The sequence below is a fragment of the Bufo gargarizans genome, chromosome 8 (assembly GCF_014858855.1).
Source record: "Bufo gargarizans isolate SCDJY-AF-19 chromosome 8, ASM1485885v1, whole genome shotgun sequence".
In the NCBI taxonomy this organism is placed as follows: domain Eukaryota; kingdom Metazoa; phylum Chordata; class Amphibia; order Anura; family Bufonidae; genus Bufo; species Bufo gargarizans.
The window spans coordinates 50,034,442-50,053,228 of NC_058087.1; the positions used below are offsets into that span (position 1 = coordinate 50,034,442).

General features: G+C 43.7%; 1 protein-coding gene across 1 annotated transcript in view; it reads left to right on the forward strand.

The window, feature by feature from the left end:
* The window catches only part of AGAP1 (ArfGAP with GTPase domain, ankyrin repeat and PH domain 1), a 377,584-nt gene that overhangs the window by 129,346 nt on the left and 229,451 nt on the right, over positions 1 to 18,787 (forward strand). The window lies entirely within an intron of this gene.

Below are 18,787 nucleotides of genomic sequence, written 5' to 3' on the forward strand. Positions count from 1 at the left end.
AGGAGGCCACAACGCTCCCCAGAATTGACTGGCAGGGGTGTCAGGAGCCAGACCTACACCAATTAGATACTGATGACCTATTGTGAGGATATAGAAAACCCCTTTAAACTGTACGCCTATACAGTTGCCTATCCCTGCCAGTGACTCCCATGCGGGTGTTTTAGAAAGCACAGTAGTTGACTATGCTTTTCAATACAGTTGTAGCAGAGGGACACTTTTTTGGGGGCTAACTCAAGTATATATGCAAAAGATATAAGAACCCATTCTCTATTGACAATCATAATGGATTGTGCATGTATGAAAACCTTCGCTATCATCGGCCATATTGGTAAATGTGTGTGCTGCTCTTCTGACACAATACATATACCGTACAATTGAATGTGTTTATGAAAGTGCTGCCATACTGATGGCAATGTCTATCGGTTACATGTAAATAGGCCTTTACACATTGCAGAGCTGTCTCTAGGATCTGACATTTTTGATTGGACTGTGTAATAAAAATGTGAACTGGGCCGCATATTCGAAAGATTGGATCTGCCATGATTACCAATTGATTTGCTAGTGATTGGATTGTGCCGCACATAGTTTGGTCGGTCCATTGTAAATTCTGTAGCTCATGATAAATCATTAAAGATGGCATTATTTAAAAACAGTGTGTCAATGACATCAGGCACCTCCTGTACAGTCATCAGCCATCGGTACTTGGGACATGCTAGCCCTGAATTCACGTTGTAGCTTAGCCCTTCTCTTTTTCCTTCAAGTCTGACTTCAAAGATGGTGAGGTTTGCGAGATAAAGTTCTACACGGACACTGTAGAGCTGTGTGTGAATCCATTTAGGTCAACAAAAAAAGGAAAAAATGGCAAAATTAGGTCAGAAAGTATAACGTACGAAAAAATTCTCTGTACCTCAGATGTTACCTCTGATTTCTCTACATTGGCCTGAATTGTTAAAAAAAATTGGTTCTGTAGAAGTTTACTTTTTTGTAGTATTTTTTTTTTATACATATATAGTTTTTCATTCTATACAATGCACCTGAGCATAAGACACACCTAGGTTTTAGAAGAGGAAAATTTAAGAAAATATTTTTTATTAGAGACCTTAGAATGGACCCCCAATCTTCATCACACCTCAGACTGGACCCCCAATTTTCATCAGACCACAGATCAGACCCCCAATCGTCATCCCACCTCATATCAGACCCCCAATCGTCATCCCACTTCAGATGAGAACCCCAATCGTCATCCCACCTCAGATGAGATCCCCAATCGTCATCCCACCTCAGATGAGATCCCCAATCGTCATCCCACCTCAGATAAGCCCTCCAAATAGTCATCAGACAATTCAAATCAAACATAATACCGTAAATAAAACAACTTACCTCTCCTGTTTCACACCACTGGGGAGATCCAGTGTGCTCTTCTTGCTGTGGTGCACCATGACCTGACATTGCACAACTTTAGGTCATAGTGCGAGTGCGTGCTTACGCGCGCTACATCCTGATGCCGTCAGGACACAGCACAGAGCGGCACCCACCCGGAGAAGATGAGGGAGCCATGAGAAATACCACTCATGGCTCCCTAGGCCTACTTTACTAATGAGTGCTACCATAATGGAAGCACTCATTAGTATTCTCTTTATTAGACACATTGCCATTTTCCACCTTTTTTTTGGGGGGGGGGGGGGTGCTTCTTATAGAATAAAAAATAGAAAAATACGGCATGTTTGACAAAAAGAAATGAATTGCAGATTGTCTACACCAAGTTGCAGTAATGCTGCTCATATGACAAATGTATAATGACACATATATAATAGCTATAGTGCCTAGTCTGGGCAGAGCTGCCTGAACCAATGATGAGAGGGGGGGGGGGTCTCAGACTACCTCACACTCCCTGTAGGAACTCCAGATAAACTGTAGTCGCAGTTATCAGGTTATTATCCCCTGTAGGCTCTAACCTTTATATCATTTGAAGGCTTCTGACTGGAAGGTCCCTTTGAGTGTTTAAGGCCTCTTTCACATGACCGTATGGCTTTTTCAGTGTTTTGCGGGCCATTTTTTCCGGATCCGTGGTTCCATTTTTTTGTTTCAGTTTTTCTGTTCAGTTTTTTCGTATGGCATATACAGTATACAATAATTACATAGAAAAAATTGGGCTGGGCATAACATTTTCAATAGATGGTTCTGCAAAAAATGGAACGGATACGGAAGACCTTACGGATGCATTTCCGTATGTGTTCCGTTTTTTTTGCCAACCCATTGACTTGAATGGAGCCATGGAATGTGATTTGCGGGCAATAATAGGACATGTTCTATCTTTCAACAGAACGGAAATACGGAAACGGAATGCATACGGAGTACATTCCGTATTTTTTTGGCGGAACCATTGAAATGAATGGTTCTGTATACGGAAAGCAAAAAATGGCCCGTAAACGAAAAAAAACAAAAAAAAAAACAAAAAACGGTCGTGTGAAAGAGGCCTAATGCTGTGATTTGGATGGCGCAAGAAAAAAGGCAGGACGCTGATGGTAGAGGTTTTTTCTTTTCTTTTTTCATATTTTCTAGGTAAGATTTACTGAGGGCGTCTTTCCCCTTAAGCCGAATGCACACGGCCGTGATCGGTCCGTGGTAACACGGCCTGGATTCCTGCTCAGAGCAGGAGCGCACGGCGTCATTGCTATGACGCTGTGCACTTCCTGCTGCCGCTGCACTACAGTAATACACTGGTATAGATCATACGAGTGTATTACTGTAGTGCAGCGGCGGCAAGAAGCGCACGGCGTCATAGCAACCAATGATGCCGTGCGCTTCTGCTCTGAGCAGGAATCCAGGCCGTGTTACCACGGACCGCTTACGAGGAGAGGTCCACTAGTTGGTCAGTTAAGATGTGGAAATTGCCAGAGAAGGATGCTTAACTGATGATGTTCCAAGAATGTGTGAGACAAACAAGATGTAAACATGCCTGACTTCTCCCCGCTCACGCTCTGCTGGAAATAAACAACTTGGGCTGTGTTCACATCTGCGCTGGAACCTTCATCACAGGCCTATAAAAATGCCGGGATAATAGCACAGTGTGCAGGGCAAATATTTTCCCGATTATAGTTTATGGGGTCCGTTGGGCACTATTGGTGTCCGTCTTGTGACGGGTCAGAAAAACAAAATACAAACACAGATGTGAACAGAGCCCAACTAAAGCTGGAGACATCCAGAACAGCACATGGTTGTTTATTATTTATTTATTTTTTAAAGTATTACTTATCATATTGCTAAAGATTTTGTACATGCCTTAGGCTCCACTCACACGTCCGCAATTTCGTTCCGCATTTTGCGGAAAGGAATTGCAGACCGATTCATTTCTATGGGGCCGCACGATGTGCGGACCTGCACTTCCGGGTCCGCATTTCCATTCCTGAAAAAAATAGAACATGTCCTATTCTTGTCCGCAATTGCGGACAAGAATATTGGTGCCAGCGATGTGCGGTCCGCAAAATGCTGAACGCACATTGCCGTGTTCGTGTTTTGGTCCCCGGATCCGCAAAACACATTACGGACGTGTGAATGGAGCCTTATAGTATGGAAAATCCATGATGAGTTTTTATTTAAAGGGCAGATTTGTGCCTGTGACACTGGGTGACCTGTTACATGTGCACTTGGCAGCTGAAGGCATCTGTGTTGGCCCCATGTTCATATGTGCCCACATTGCTGAGAAAAATGTTTTAATATATGCATATATGAGCCTCTAGGAGCAACGGGGGCGCTGCCTTTAGAACTGCTCTCTCTGCAACTGCCGCACCCTCTGCACTTTGATTGACAGGACCAGACAGGCGTGATCATTTTTACACTGCTTAGCCCTGTCAATCAAAGTGGAGTGGGCGTGGCAGTTGCAGAGAGAGCTGAGCCTCTAGGTGTAACAGTAACACCCCCGTTGCTCCTAGAGGCTCATTTGCATATAATAAAACAATTTTTCTCAGCAATGCGGACACATACGAACATAGGGCCAACACAGATGCCTTCAGCTGCCAAGCGCACATGTAACAGGTCAACCAGTGTCATAGCTACAAATCTGCTGACAGATGCCCTTTAATGTCCTTACGGTTCGACTCATTACATTGCCCAAAAAAAACTTGTAATGCAGGTCTTCTGACAGGAGACTGTGAGAGCCATGGTGACCTCTGTGATTGGTAAGTGTGAGGTTAATAATATAAAATCTTGACCGATTTATATCTACCAATTGGAGCAGGAGAAAGATGGATGACTTCAGGTCCACAGGGAGCCGGACCCCCAGAGTCCTATACCGTGTCATATTGGAGAATGGCCAGAAAGTGATTGCTCTGGAGGGCAAGTGGGGCATCTATGCTTCACTGATCGTGGTGGAATCTATTGGAACTTATCCGTTTTTTTATGCTGCCAAAGTGGTGCCTGGAAAAAAAAAATCTGGCTCGCTATATTAACTCATTATGGCTACAAGGGGCTCATCGGACTAGCGCCCCAGTGGGAATATGTGAAGTGGCAGTAGCTGTTTTCTAGAACGTACAGGAAGTCGGGGTGATCTTGCACACATCATAGTCCCGTTTGGGGAGTATATATCTCTGGGAAACTTCCTGATCTTGGATATTTTGGAACTGAAAAAACTCTCTTGGTATCTCTTTATGGGAAACTTTCGCTGCACATCTGCTCCTCTTACACTTTCCCTCAGTACAGCACCTCCAGTAATTGGTAGCAATGGAGTCACTCATTTCCTGCTGGAGGGAAAGCATTCCTAGAAAAAACTTGAATATTACAGCCTGTCCCTAAAATGTCCAGCTGTCCTTGTTAATGGACAGATAACACTGCTCCTAATAAGTGCATTATTACATATTTACAATATTATTGGAGGATGTCACATGAAACTTGGTGAACTTGAAATATCAAATCTATTCCCCAGGATGCTGCTTGATGATGCACATAACTGTATCTGTTTTATGGTCCGCAAATCGCAGATCCGCAAAATATGTCTGTGATCCATGTGCATCTCACAATCTTTGCGGGATGCAGTGTAAAAAAAAAATATATATATATATATATATATATATATATATATATATATTATTGTCCGCAAAACAGAAAAGAATAGGACAACTTCTATAATTTTCGATCCAAGCACTCAGATGCGGATCCGTAGAAATCCCAAAAATATGGTTGTTTTAGTAACTAGCTGCATCCCCCATGTAATAACAGTTCTGGATCCTCTATTCTTATGACTCTATAATGTTCCATTCCTTTATTATTCCTGCTAGAAGTGATGGATGAATTAATAGCAGTTTTCAGTCAGGGGTCTGTCCCTACACAGTTTCACTGAATGGATAGTGTAAGGCCCCTTTCACACGGGCGAGTTTTCTGTGCGGGTGCGATGCGTGCGGTGAACGTATTGCACCCGCACTGAATCCTGACCCATTCATTTCTATGGGGCTGTGCACATGAGCAGTGATTTTCACGCATCACTTGTGCGTTGAGTGAAAATCGCAGCATGCTCGATATTGTCCGATTTTCACGCGACGCAGGCCCCATAGAAGTGAATGGGAAGTGTGAAAATCGCATAGCATCCGCAAGCAAGTACGGATGCGGTGCGATTTTTCACGCACGGTTGCTAGGAGACGATCGGGATGGAGACCCGATCATTATTATTTTCCCTTATAACATGGTTATAAGGGAAAATAATAGCATTCTGAATACAGAATGCATAGTAAAACAGCGCTAGAGGGGTTAAAAAAATAAAATCAAAATTTAACTCACCTTAGTCCACTTGATCGCGAAGCCCGGCATCTCCTTGTGTCTCCTCTGCTGAACAGGACCTGGGGTGAGCATTAAATAGAGGTTAAGGACCTTTGATGACGTCACTCCGGTCATCACATGGTCTTTTACCATGGTGAATAACCATGGTAAAAGATCATGTGACGTACCATGTGATGACCGGAGTGACGTCATCTAAGGTCCTTTACCTCTATTTAATTCTTACCCCAGGTCCTGTTCAGCAGAGGAGACAGAAGAGATGCCGGGCTTCGCGATCAAGTGGACTAAGGTGAGTTAAATTATTTTTTATTTATTTTTTAACCCCTCTAGCGCTGTTTTACTATGCATTCTGTATTCAGAATGCTATTATTTTCCCTTATAACCATGTGATAAGGGAAAATAATACAATCTTCAGAACATCAATCCCAAGCCCGAACTTCTGTGAAGAAGTTCGGGTTTGGGTACCAAACATGCGCGATTTTTCTCACGCGAGTGCAACGCATGACAATGTTTTGCACTCGCGCTGAAAAATCGCGCATTTTCCCGCAACGCGCCCGTCTCTTATCCGGGCAAAAAAACTGACGCCCGTGTGAAAGAGGCCTAAGACTTTGCAGGGGCACACGCCTAACTGGTAACACCCATCTGGACCTTCACTGCAAACTGCTGACAATTTATTCATAACTTCTAGCAGGAATAACAAAGGAATGGCACATCATAGAGTCATTGTTATTACAAGGGGGTTGCAAGTAGCTCCTCTATAATACATAGTCCAGGCTGCTGATCCGATCGGTCCGTGCTGCCTTTCTGCTTGTCCAATGTACAATAGTTAAAACCGTTCACATGACTCTTGGGTGAGAAGAGACTTTGGTTAGGTTTGTTAGTTTTTGGCATCATTTGGAGTCAAGGCAAAGACATATTTTGGAAAACAAGATATTCATAGAAGGAAAACACAGGAAACCAATAATTACTGTGTATGAAGAACTTCCTCTCTCCGCAAAAATTCCTGCTTAAAATTGTCCTTTTGTGGGTGCATCTTACCCAGAAAGCACAGGCAGTTAACCCCTATTTTGCCGTTCCCTCCGTTGCAGACTCTTCTTCTTAGTGATTATATTACTTAATAAATGTTGTGTTTTATGTACTGGATTGCAGGATACTTATCCTGATAACCGAACCTCTCAGGATTTTGTGAAGACATTACTTATTATGGCATAGAAAGATGATTGGTGACAGTGGCTGTTGTTCATCTTCTGGGGATTTTTCACCAGACCACCTCTCCCCAGTCCACCTTTGTGGCTTGACCTATGGAGGGCAGCACACTTACCTGCACACTGCGGCTGGTTCCTGGCTTCTTCGCTCCCCTGTTACCAATGCTGCACTCGGGTCACCCACTGTTAACATCCGATTTGACGCAGGTGCAGCCAATGACTGGCCGGCGGGTGACCTGCTCCCTTGCGGCAAATCAGTTGGTCATGTGAATAAATTGGAACAGATCACCACTACGGCCAGTCATTGGCTGCAATGGCGTCAAACCAGATGCTGACAGTGGAGGATCCAAGTGCTGCAGCGGGGGAAGCAAATGAGCAGGGACCAGGTATGTGTGCTTCCCTCCGCAGGTTCAGCAACAAGGCAAGGGGGGGGGGAGTCTGTCTAAAGACCCCCAAACTATGAACAACCCCTTTAAATTACATGTTGTTTTTTATAGAGGGTTGAAGATAAGTGGCTGCCAGACGCCCCTGGTGAAGCTTTTCTCACTCTCTCCACTAGGGCAGGAGCTGCTAGGATTTTCTCACATACAGAAAATCTAAAAAAAAAATTGGTCTATGGCTCAGTTTACTGGCCATTTGGTTTTCTTGCATTCATGTCAAGTGATTGCATCCCTCGTCATCTTTGAAAGTTTGTGACTATTGTTGTAAATCAGTGACATCTCTGTACAGTGCCAGATTTCTTCCTGAAATTTCTGCGACTCGTCCCATTCATGGAGTAGGGTTTGTACATACTACACAAACAGCCCCATTCAATATATGTGAGAGGAATGAATATATCTGCCACAAATATACTAAAAATGCTTAAATCTGTCACCAAATATATCACTAAAACCAGCTGACCTGAGAGATGTGCCCTCGACAGATGAAGTTAATAGTGTTGGTCCTACCTCGCACTGCTGAGAAATGAGCCCTTATCCGTTTCTGGGTGCAACAAGGGAGGTGCATGCCTCTCGACTGACAGGCAGTGAAGACACGATCACGCCTGGCCCTAAAGTCTCACCCCTGAGCGCAGGCTTCCGTACAGTAAAGAAGTACTTTTGGCTCCGTGGAAAGGATAGAGCATGTCCTATTCTTGTTCACAATTGCGGACAAGAATAGGCATTTTCTATTATGGTTGCGGCCAATTGCGGAACGCACACGGCCGGTATCCGTATTTTGCAGATCTGCAATACACTACGGCCGTCTGAAGGAGGCCTTTTTAGGCTAATGCCAGTTGAATCCACAGGATTTCGTGGGAATGGCAAAAATCTAACGTGTGTGTAGGTGTCCCAACTTTCCCTGGATGACAGATGTCAGGGGTAAGAAGGGTCGGGCTGTTGGACTTCGACATGCCAGATCCTTTTGTTCCTCGGGGAGATGAGCGAGCTCCACTGGTGTCTGGCAGCGGCTTTATCCCCTCTCCCCATTCAGAACACATACAGGTATGGGTAAGCACAGCCGTTGTGAGGGGTAGTGATAGTAGTCACCTGAACGTTCATGGCTAGCCCTAATCCTTACGTACCTCAGCTGTATTATAAATCCATACTGAATGGTACAGAACTATATGAATATTATTGAGAGAAACAAAAAAACATGTTCTGTTGCATGTGATATTACATAGGTGTCCTCTGCTCTCTTCTAAAAGTGAAATATTAGGCCTTAGGCTACTTTCACACTCGCGTTTTTTGCGGATCTGTCATGGATCTGCAAAAACGCTTCCGTTACAATAATACAACGGTACGCATCCGTCATGAACGAATCCGGTTGTATTATGTCTTCTATAGCCGTCTTAAACACCATTGAAAGTCAATGGGGGGGCGGATCGGTTTTCTATTGTGTCAGAGAAAACAAATCCGTCCCCATTGACTTGCATTGTGTGTCCGTTTGGCTCAGTTTCGTCAAGCGTACAGCAAAACGCTGCAAGCAGCCTCCAGAGTGGAATGGAGACTGAACGGAGGCAAACTGATGCATTCTGAGCTAGGGTTGTTGCGGGTATCGAAATTTCGATACCCAATCGATACTTTTGTCCCGGTATCGATACGATACCGGGATTTCCGTTTTTTCGATACTGGGCTGCGCTTCTGCGCAGTCTAGTATCTCTGAACATGAGCGCGCTGCTATCGGCGCGCTCATGTTCTCTCTCAGCAGCACGGGGAGAAGGAAGCTGTCCTCCCTCCCCCTGTGCTGCTGCCACCAATGAGAAGAGAGGGGCGGAGGAGAGGCGGGCGCACTGCGCCACCAATGAGAAGAGAGGGGCGGAGGAGGGGCGGCAATGAGAAGAGAGGGGCGGAGGAGGGGCGGCAATGAGAAGAGAGGGGCGGAGGAGGGGCGGGCGCACTGCGCCACCAATGATAGGATTATTTCCACACAGAGCGGCGCCCAGCGATGTCTCAGCACTCACCATTAGTCCTGGGCGCCGCTCCGTTTGTCCGCAGTGCCCCATTACTGTCTCCTCTCCTGCTCCACATGCTGCTGATTACTATCGGAGCGATGGGAGGAGACATCAGCTTCACTAGTGGGCGTTCCTTCTCCCTGCGCTGCGATTGGACAGCGCTACAGCCAGGGAGAAGGAACGCCCACTAGTGAATCTGATGTCTCCTCCCATCGCTCCGATATTAATCAGCAGCATGTGGAGCAGGAGAGGAGACAGTAATGGGGTACTGCAGGCGAACGGAGCGGCGCCCAGGACTAATGGTGAGTGCTGAGACATTGCTGGGCGCCGCTTTGTGTGGCCTGATAGTGAAAGTCTGGACTCATATACAGTAGTCAGTCTTTCACACATACAGGAGGCGGGTGCCGGCAGCAGAATCGCATTGCCGGCACCCTGCCCCTGACAGGGAGCTGCGATCAGCGGCAGTTAACTGCCGCTGATCTGCCAGTACCCGCCTCCTGTATAAAGGGGTAGTTATCATTGCTGGTGCAGTGTGTCCCCCCCCCCTCAACCCCCCCATCCCATTAAAATCATTGGTGGCACAGTGCGCCGGCCCCTCTCAACCCCCCAGTATTAAAATCATTGGTGGCAGTGGCCACAGGGACCTCTCCCCTCCCCCTCATTGGTGGTGCAATGGCAGCTTCTGATCGGAGCCCCAGCTGTGTAAGCCTGGGGCTCCGATCGGTTACCATGGCAGCCAGGACGCTACAGAAGCCCTGGTTGCCATGGTAACATCCCTGATGCTGTGTGCACAAAGCACAGAGCAGCAGGGACAGTGTGGAGTCCTATTCACCCTGATAGAGATCTATCAGGCTGAATAGGAAAAGGGATGAAAGATCCCAGGTTCTAGCCCCTAAGGGGGAAATAGTTATTAAATAAAAAGTGTAAAAAACAAACAAACAAAAAACACTAAAATATGAAGTATAAATCACCCCCTTTTCCCAATTTCACATATAAAATATATAAATAATAAACATATTACATCGCCACGTCAGAAAAGTCCAAACTATTAAAATATATAAAAAAAAATCTAGGTGGTGAATGCTGGAACAGAAAAAAAATAAAAAATAATGCACGATTCGCCATTTTTTTAAAATGAGGAATGCACGTGGCTTTTTTTGTTTATTTTTTTCGCGTGGTATCGAGTATCGCAATACTTTTTCATGGTACCGAAACCGAATAAAAAAATTGGTATCGCAACAACTCTATTCTGAGCGGATCCTTATCCATTCAGAATGCATTGGGGCTAAACTGATCCGTTTTGGACCGCTTGTGAGGAACTGGAAAGCCAAAACGCTAGTAAAGTAGCTTTAGAGGAGCACCATATGGTGGCACAAATGGGGTCTATGGTCCCATAATATGGAATTGTAGAAAGGTCGAGTGTCACTGTATGCTCTAACTAGTGTTTTCCTATGTCTTTTTTTTTTTAGCTTTATTAATTATCATTCCAAATGATTGGACTGTCCTGTATAAAGACAGATGTTTCTGTACTCCACCCTGCCATCCCAGTCCAAATATCACTTCATGTCCTCTTGACGTCATAGTTGAGCAAGGACCAAGGACAATTCATCCCCACATTAAATTTTATTTTTATTTTTTTAGATATACCGGTAATCTGATTTTCTTACGTTAACATCACTATTTAAAGGAGAGACATTCATTTATACATATAAATGGACGGACATACTGGAAAGGCATCTGTTTGTGAGAGGTTTACTGAATACATTCCCATAATACCAGGGAACTCACTCTTCAGAAACATCTGTAAGTCTAAAGGACGATGAAATGTGTGTATGCTGTTTATAGTTTACTTCTATCAGACCGAAGGCATCGAGGGACTAAGAAATGAAAACTAGTGTAGGAAATGCCCCCAGCAGCTGAAAGGTTACTAAACGTAGAAAGGGATGAGAGAAAATATGAGCAGAAAGTGATCACTTGACTATTTGTCAGTCTGCGGGAGGTCTCTGCAATCTCCATAGAGAATCTTATCAACCTTGGTGTTCTCTTGTGTTTTGGCTGGTACATCAGAATGAGCTGGACTTAAAGGGATTGTCCATAGGAAAAAAATCCTCATTAAATGGTTCTGCATAAATAATAAGGCATAGTTACCTACAGTATGAAGTAATATGTAAGGTATAATAGTGAATAATGTAAAGTAAATAACAAAACTAGTACAGTGCAGATAATATATACAAATAATGATAATGCAAATAGTATAGCACAGTGTAATAGTATAAAGTAAATAATAAATCCGAATAATATAATGCACATAGTATAACAAATAATTTAATAGTAAATAGTATAAAGTACAGTAAATCATACAAATAATAAATATAAATAATATAATAATGCAAATAGTATAAAATAAATAATACAGTGTAATTGTAAATAGTATAAAGTGAATACAAGTAGTATAATACAAATAATATATTAATGCCAATAGCATAACAAATAATACATGTAAGGTCCAGTTCACACAGTTTTTTGGCGCTGATTTTGGAGCGTTTCAGCTCCAAAAACACCTCAAAACAGCCTCCCGTTTATTTCAATGGGAAGCAGAACTTGCTTCTTTTTTCTGACAGCAGAACAAAATAGCTCCATGAAAGTCCATGCGTTTTTGTGCATTTTCCACGCAGATCTGCTTAAAATCTGCTTCAAGAAGCTCAAGCTGAAAATTCAGCTTTGTATTGAAGTGAGCACTTTTTTTCACGCTGACAAAAGATATATTTGTTTTCCGCTCTGATATTTTTAAGCGTGTATTTCAGAATCGGTCGTGTGAACCGGCCCTAATAGTGAATACTATAAATAATACAAATGGTATAATACAAATAATGCTAATAATATAACATAAGTAGAACAGTGTAATAGTAAATAGTATAAATTAAATAATATAAATAATAAATGCAAATATAATAGTATAACAAATAATACAGCATAATAGTGAATGATATAAAGTAAATAATACAATTTTGTTTGGTATAAAAAAAAAATCTGTCAATCATATTAGTTTAAATAATTCAATAGATTTCGGAGAATTTGTGTAACAAAGACAGGAGCCTAATGAAATGGGAAACCTCGAGGACCGCCCTTTCGGATTACCAGACGAATCAAGTAAGGCAATATTCAACTCCAACACCCCCCCCCCCCCCCCCCTAATTTCTGCCTCACTAGAATTCAGTCTTTACGCTGGGTTCAGACCTGAGCGTTCTGAAAGGAGCGCTCTGTATGCGCGATTGTACCAGCGTTTGCAATCGCGCATACAGAGACAAGCGAACGCCCATTGTCGCGCGTTCCCGAAAGTCTATGTACGAGAACGCGCGACAAGACGCCCCAAAGAAGCTCATGTACTTCTTGGGGCGTCGGGCGTTTTACAGCACGATCGTACGCGCTGTAAAACGCCCAGGTGAGAACCATTCCCATAGGGAATCATTGGTTTCTCCTTGTTGAGCGTTTTACAGCGCGTAAAAACGCTCAGGTGTGAACCCAGCCTTAGGTCTTGTAGTAATTGTTAATGGTTATTTTTATATAGCGCCAGCATATTCTGCAGCGCTGTACAGTTGGGGAGATGACACAAACATGACTTGTAACTGAAACAAATAAACAGAAGATGACTGGTCCCTGCACAGGGTCCTAATAGACGGGCAGATGTTTTTTCATTAAAGGGGTTGTGCCAAGATTTGAAGTTTTCTACTAATCACAGGTCAGGGGATAACTAACCGGTGGGGGTCCCACTGCTGATCCCAACCACGAGGTTCCATTACTCCCGATCTGATGAAGCCGCATGCGCCCTACTCCATTCACTCTCTATGGGACTGCTGGAGATGGCCGGCAGTTTCCCACCAATCAGTTACTTATGTTCTATCCTGTGCGTGAAAAAATCCATAGCATTTACAGTATTAGCAAAGTGGATGGGATTTTTATTTATTTTACTCCCTTATATAGTGTGAAATATTTCACAGCGCTTTACAGACATTATCATCTCTTGCTGTCCTGAATGAGCTCACAATCTAAGTTCCCTTTCGGTACGTCTTTGGAGTATGGGAAGAAATCGGAGTACCCGGAGAAACCCACACGAAAACGGAGAGAACATACAAGCTCCATGCAGATGTTGTCCTTGCTCCAATCTGAACCCAGGACCCCGGCGCTGCAAAGCACCAGTGCTAACCACTGAGCCACCGTGCTGCCCGGAGGTCTCCTCCACCCACCGCAGAAAACAACCTGGCTTAAAGGGACTTTCATTGTTAGTTTTCAATCTGTACTATGTCACTTTACGCTGTTTTACCTGCAGCGTTCAGCTTTTGCGATGCAAATTGTATCGAACAGTGACTAAAAGCATTCGCCAAGCAGCAGTAAAAAACGTTGTTAATAGCTTTGAAAATAGTTTAATACGTGTAAGGTTTAAAGGGCCTTTACTGTACACAAGAATCGGTATTCCAGCAATGTTTTCTCTGTTAGATCCTTACTCTGTGCTGATGAGGTCCAAATAACTGAAACAGATCTTTCCAGCGATGGGATTCTATGGGACCAAATGCGTCATGTTCTACAGCCACCTTTCAAGTGAGATACTGACTAAGACCTCTTGCACACGAACGTTGTGTGGCCTTATTGCGGCCTGCATATGGCGGGTCCGCAATACACGGGCACAGGCCCGTGTGCACTCCGCATCACGGATGCGGACCCATTCACTTGAAGTGCTTCCGTGGTGTTTCTGTCCGTGCCTCCGCACCGCAAAAAAATAGAACTTGTTCTATTTTTTTGTGGTGCGGACTGATCACGGACCCATTCAAGTTGAATTGGTCTCGATCCGTCCCCGCCGCCGCACGGGCGTCGGCTCCGTTTGGCTCAGTTATGTGCCAAATCCGTCCTTTCCGTTCTCCTGTTCCTATAAAGGAACAGGAGAACGGAAAGGCTGAACTCTGATGTGAACTCAGCCTTAGGGCTCTTTCACATGACCGTGCCGATTTTTGTGGTCCACAAAACACGGATGCCCTGTGTGCCTTCCGCAATTTGCGTAACGAAACAGGAGCCTATTATAGAAATGCCTATTCTTGTCCGCAAAACGGACAAGAATAGGACAGGACTCCAAATTTTGGCGGGGCCATGGAACGGAGCAACGGATGTGGACAGTAAACAGAGTGTTGTCCACATCTTTTGCGGACCCATTGAAATAAATGGTTCCGTATACGGACCGTATGTGGAACACAGATAACAGCCTGTATACGGAACGCAAAATACGTTCATGTGAACGAGCCCTTAGGCCTCTTGCACACAAACGTTTTTTATGCGTTCCGTATATGACCGTATATGGAACCATTACTTTCAATGGATCAGCAAAACTGAGGTACTCCGTATGCCTTCCGTATTTCCGTTTTTCCGTTCCATTCAAAGATAGAACATGTTCTATTATTGTCCGCATAAGGGTACTTTCACACTTGCAGCAGAGGATTCCAGCAGGCAGTTCCGTCGCCGGACACAAACTGATAGCATTTGCATTTAAATACCGGATCCGTCTCTCCGGTGTCATCCAGAAAAACAGATCCAGTATTAATTTTAAAAGTCTGCACATGCGCATACTGGAAAACCAGATCCGTTTTGCCGGAACACTTAATGCCGGATCCGGCACTAATACACTTCAATGTAAATTAATACTGGATCCGGCATTCCGGCAAGTGATCATGCGGCATACTGCTGCATTTTATCCGTCCAAAAAAACGTAAGAGGGACTGAACTGATGCATCCTAAACGGATTGCTCTCTATTCAGAATGCATTAGGATAAAACTGATCAGTTCTTTTCCGGTATTGAGCCCCTAGGACGGAACTCAATACCAGAAAACAAAAATGCTAGTGTTAAAGTACCCTAACGGACAAGGGTAGTACTGTTCTATCAGGGGCCAGCTGTTCCGTTCCAGAAAAAACTGAATGCACACAGACGTCATCCGTATTTTTTGCGGACCGCAAAATACTGAAAAAGCCATATGGTCGTGTGCAGGAGGCCTTACAGGGTAGTTACATGAATAGCATTTTATATAAATCTATGTAGAATTGAAAATCTACTGCAAATTTGAATGAATGAGATGTTTCTCTAAAGCCAACTCACACTCAGCAGGTGGATTTTTGAAATGATCTGTCCGTGGCGGAAGTTTCAGAGGCTTTTACCCATTGTATTAACAAGCAGGGATCTGTTGCAGCAAACCTCTGCAGCCTGCTTGAATGTTCCCATACTGGAAGTGGACGCTGGCGTATCTTGCGTCTTCGATCCTGTGCGATATCTCTGTTGTGGTCTACAGCTCCATGTGAGTAAAGTATAAATGACTGACGCCGAGTTTTCTGGGGGCGTTGTGTGTTTTTGTTAGGGGACATTGGCACGTGCGCGGCATGGGAAGGATTCAGAAAGAAGCTTTGATTGATTCCTCCATGTTCAATAATGTGTTCATTACAATGGCATTTCCTGGACAGCTGGGTCTGTTTAACCCCAGAGCCAAAACGAGATTGAGAATTGAAGCAAATTCTCCTGTTGTGCCATTTCATTTTTTTATTTTTTTTTGCTGCTCAAAAAATAAATAAAAAAAAGGTTTTCCGAAAATGTTTTGGGGCTTTTATCCTGGATAATGGAGAATCCAGTGTCACGTGGCTGGTTATGTCTTAGCCATTACAATGTGGGTTGTTAGAACATCATGTACGACTGGCCCACAATATGACCTAACACTGCAAATGGCCTTTAACAGAACAGCTAGTAAGTTCAAGCAGGGACAAATATTAGATTCCTAAATCAGAATATTGTCAATTATTATTATTTATTTATTTTATCAAGGGGTGTTAAAGGAAATCTGGCACCAGCGACCTTCCTATCCATCTGTTTGCAAGCTTTGTTTTACTTTTGTTGATATGAGGCTGTATTCCCGAGTTATACTTTTTCTTAATATGCAAATTAGGCCTTTAGTGCAATGAGGGCGTCATCACTGCTCTTGTTGCACCCAAACGCCACTCTTTTCTGTGGTTAGCCCCTCCCTGGCTGCTTTGCCACTGCCTGCCCCTTTTAATCAAAGCAGCCAGAGAAAGGCTTACAACATAAAGGAGCGGATGCAACAAGACTAGTGGTGACGCCCTCATTGCACCAAAGGCCTAATTAGCATATTAAAGAAAAATACCTTAACTGTGGAACAGAGTCTCAGATCAACAAAGAAAAACAGCACTTTAAATTTAGTGAACCATAGCTATGTATCTATGTAAGGAGTTTGATAGGAAGTTCGCTGGTGACTGATTCCCTTTAAAGGGGTTATCCCTTAATAAGAGATCAAATAGAACATGATAATCTCTTTCAAACAAAGCTAGAACCAGCCCTGTACCTCACATGGATCCAGAGATCTCCCCATTCATTGCTCTGCTAGATTTATATCAAGCTGGCAGCTCAAGAGGAGGGTCTTTTCGTCTGCAGCTCAGGGGGCGTGTCTATTCTGCAGGGGCTCTCTCCCTATCACAGCTCAGGAGGCGTGTCTCAGCTCTCCCTATCACAGCTCAGGAGGCATGTCCATGCTCTCCCTATCACCGCTCAGGGGGCGTGTCTATTCTGCAGGGGCTCTCTCCCTATCACAGTTCAGGAGGCAGTTGAAGGATGGAAACTGAGCATGTGCGGCCATCTCAGTGAGCAGTACAAAGAAATAAGAAAAGAAAAAAACAGCAGGTGGCGCTATACAAATATATTTTATTGGATAACTCGGTGGCTATACAAAATTTTTAATTACATGCAATTGCAAACGTATTCAGATCCAGGTGCTGGTTTGAAAACTGTAGAATATTTTTATTTTCCTCCTTGTGTTTGCGTGGGTTTCCTTTCCTATGTGTACTTCAATTTCCTCCCACAGTCCAATGACATACTGATAGGGAGTTTAGATTGGGAGCTCCAGTGGGGACAGCCGGTGATGATGATGTCTGTAAAGCGCTTTGGAATGTGTTGACAGTAAATGAAATAAATACAGAACAATCTATCCTTCTCGACCTTATTTGTCCATCCCAACTGGTTTCACTCATGCAAGCTTTCTAACTTATAACATCAGAATGGCAATGGGGCAATCTCTCTTAGTTGACATGCAAGACAGTCCAGAAATATTCTGTTTAGTGTACACGCCGACAAGGAGTCTGACCGCGTCTCATGGGCTCATATTAATAGCGTATTAACCTTACGCCATTTCAGAACACCATTTTATCATAACCCCAGTCTCTGGTCTAGGTAAATTTTTCATCTGAATTTTTTAGGGTTACACAAGGTACATGCCAGGGGTGCCCTTTAGTATTTAATATTGCCCTGCATTCCCTGCTTTGAAGGTTACAGGATTTGCCTTTTAGGGCATTCAGGTTGGTTCAGTTGATATAAAAGTTCTGGTCTTTGCCAGTTACATTCTTCTATTTATATCTATGCCAAGCAAACCCAGACATTTTGACAACCACTACTAGATTTGGATCTATTTCGGGGTTTAGTGTCAACTTTGATAAATTGGAGACGCTACCAATCATTAGAATTGCTAGGAAGTATTGGGGTAACTAATTTCCCTTCCAGTGGCGGAGAGAACCCCTCACTTAGGTGTTCAACTTCTGGTTAGTCCTTCCCTTCTGTTCAGATTGAACTTTACGCCCTTCCCCTCAACTAATAAACTCTTGGCAACATTTCAAGATGTCCTTCTCGGGGAGCTGCAAAGTTATAGAAAACTGCGGCACTCCAATGTCATAGAAAACTTCACCTTTTATTTACACCGAATTCTGAGACCTTTTAGGTCTTTATCAAGCTCCTCAGTGAGCTGTCATCTTGGTTTTGTTCCCCAAATTATTTTTTACCCTTCAGACAGTGCCCTTATTGATTTGTAATTCTGATGTCAAATTCCTGAAGAGGACCTTTCGAACGTTCAACTGGGGAAGTCGTTGGCGTAGCCATATAAGTCTATTTAAACTTCAAAAGCCTAAGGTGATTGGGGGGGGGGGGGGGGGGTGAGGATTGAACCTTCCAGATATTGCCCTTTGCAGCTTAGAAGCTATCTTCAGGTACTGGTATGTTACTGATTTGGTTACATGTGATAGCTCACTTCGCAAACATGGACCTAGAGAGTCAGTTCTTCCCCCATACAGTATATTCTTAGACGCACTACTTCATTTATCTTATGTTGAGTTTCCCCTGGTCTGTGGGATAACCATGTCATGTAGACCATGGTTCAACCATGGAGAAGAGTTTGGAAAATTGGTAAGTTAGACCTCTCCCGGGGAATCCGTGTTTCTAGTGGGGGAGAACCACCCCCGATTTACAAACTTTTAGCCAGTCAGGGCTGTTCCCTCCATTTGGATCTTTTAGATTTCACC